The sequence below is a fragment of the Bactrocera latifrons genome, unplaced genomic scaffold (assembly GCF_001853355.1).
Source record: "Bactrocera latifrons isolate USDA-ARS-PBARC rearing strain unplaced genomic scaffold, ASM185335v1 scaffold_346, whole genome shotgun sequence".
NCBI classification, from domain to species: domain Eukaryota; kingdom Metazoa; phylum Arthropoda; class Insecta; order Diptera; family Tephritidae; genus Bactrocera; species Bactrocera latifrons.
In genome coordinates, this window is record NW_017536986.1 from 54,504 (window position 1) to 56,740 (window position 2,237).

The following is a 2,237-nucleotide window of genomic DNA, read 5'->3' on the forward strand; positions in this document are numbered from 1 at the left end:
AGTCAGGCAACGCCAAGTATTTTTTTGTATTCCTTTTACATTTCAACTTCCAAATATTGTTTATTTCTGAAATAATTTACAAARTTAAATTTAAATGTCAAAATCGCGCTCAGGTAGAAAATCCAGCTTTGTTTGGAATTTTTTCGATGCAGACAGCAACGAAAAGGCTCGTTGCCGAATATGTAAAAGAAATTTCTCACGCAAAGGTTGTTGCACTTCTGGTCTTATCACACATCTGAAGAAAAGGCACACGGAGGTATTTTTATTACACCTGAATAAAGGATTAGTTTGTTTAGAAGATGATGAGAACGATGAAGTTAAAAAAGAGCACGATCAAAACCACCATTCAACTAAGGATAATTTGAAGAAAAAGAAACACGGCAGAGAAAATCTGGAAAAAGAAGARTCCTCAATAGATTTGCAAAGTGTCACAAGTGAGCACTCATCCGACAGTACATTGGTTTTTCCAGAAGATGATGAGCCKATTAAAAAGCCTATCGAGCAATTGTGTCTTGAGGAGGATGAATACCCTATAGTAAACATTGAAAGGAAACAAGGTAGAGATAATCCCTTTCAATCTACGTCAACGACACAATTCGCTACCACACAGATGGAAACGTTGTTAACAAAACAACTCCAAATTCAAGCTAAATTGTATAAAGAAATTAAAGAAAAGTTAGAACAAATCAATACACATATAAAAGAATCGGAACGTATCAATCGAAAAAAGTTTCGTTTGAAAGTTGAAAAACTCCGTCTGCAAAAGGAAGAGTTCAAGAAAAAAGAGCTACATCGAAAAGAAATGCAGCGGCTCCGATTATTAGAATTGGAAATACTGAATAAGAAAAATGTGCAAGATCAGTTACATATTAATCGGCTTTAGTGTGAAGAATGTCTGTTAAAAGAAACACTAACCATATTAAAATTAATATTAGCATGGAAAGAACGACTGTTTAGTTTAACCCAAGGTTAATGTGTAAATATAGTTACCTTCAGTTCCAAAAAGTAATATTAAAATAAAAATTGAATTTGTTAACAATTGGTTGTTATTCAGTATTTATAGTATATTCTTATTTGTTTGAATTACCTGAACAAAGTGGTTATTATCAAACAATACTATTTTGACTTCAGATTATTCATGATGGAGTTGTGAGGGAAACAGCAAGAGTAATTGCTTTTACCGCAGTTAATAAAAAATTTCATATGATATTTCTCAAATGTCATATTYTAATTGTAAAATTGGTTTTTAAAAACAGATTTTAACTGTTTCAGCATATAAAAAAAATCAATTATTGAGTTTGTTTTACACGGATTAACCCTATTCACACCTTAATTATCCTTACCTCTCGTTAAATAAAACATGTTTTACATTTATTTTCTTCTTCTTGTCTTTATTAAATTTTCCTTTCTGTGTTGCTTCAAGTCAATTTTTATAATTTATTTTCGGCATCGCTTTTTCAGTTTGCATGATTACTTGTTTCGTACGTTAGTTACATCGATTTATAATTTAATAAATTTTTATATTATTAATAATTATTTTAATGTAACGATAACGATAGATAGACCTTTTTAATTGGGAATTACAGTTAAATAAGTTTAGATACATGCAGCACTATGCATTTATACGGTGCACCCATGAYGGTTTTAATTACTTTTTTGTTTGTATTAGCTCAATATTAATCACTCGATTTAGTTATGAAGCTGAAACTTAGGCAATGTTGGTGTGTGTATTTTTTAGTTATAAAATATATGTTGTATATTTTAGTAATCGCTTTAAATTATACATACGATGCAAACAGACAAGGTGTAGACGTATAAATAAACACATTAAGCGCACTCATTTYCAAATATTTTACTTTGCATGCCCAAGTGCCATGCATCCGCATCTTTGCAGTTCCATACATGTTTTCGTGTTTCATATATTTTAAATAAGCTTTCTTTTATTAGTTACACACYACATTTTGGTGCAGATGCTTGTATGCTGATATGCAAATAATAGTAATTGTAACAGCAGCGTTATTGCAGGTGATTTGCAGTTAATTTTCATAAAATTTTTTTGTTAATATCATATTCGTAAAGTGGAAAGCACAGCGCTACGCAAGTTTTAAACAATCGAAGGCATTTAACGGGATTACAATAACAATTTTTAGAACGAAATACTCTGTATGTTACAAAAAAAAAACAAAAGGTTGCAATTTAAAATATTAATTTAATTTAAATTTTGGTGTTGCTCTTTT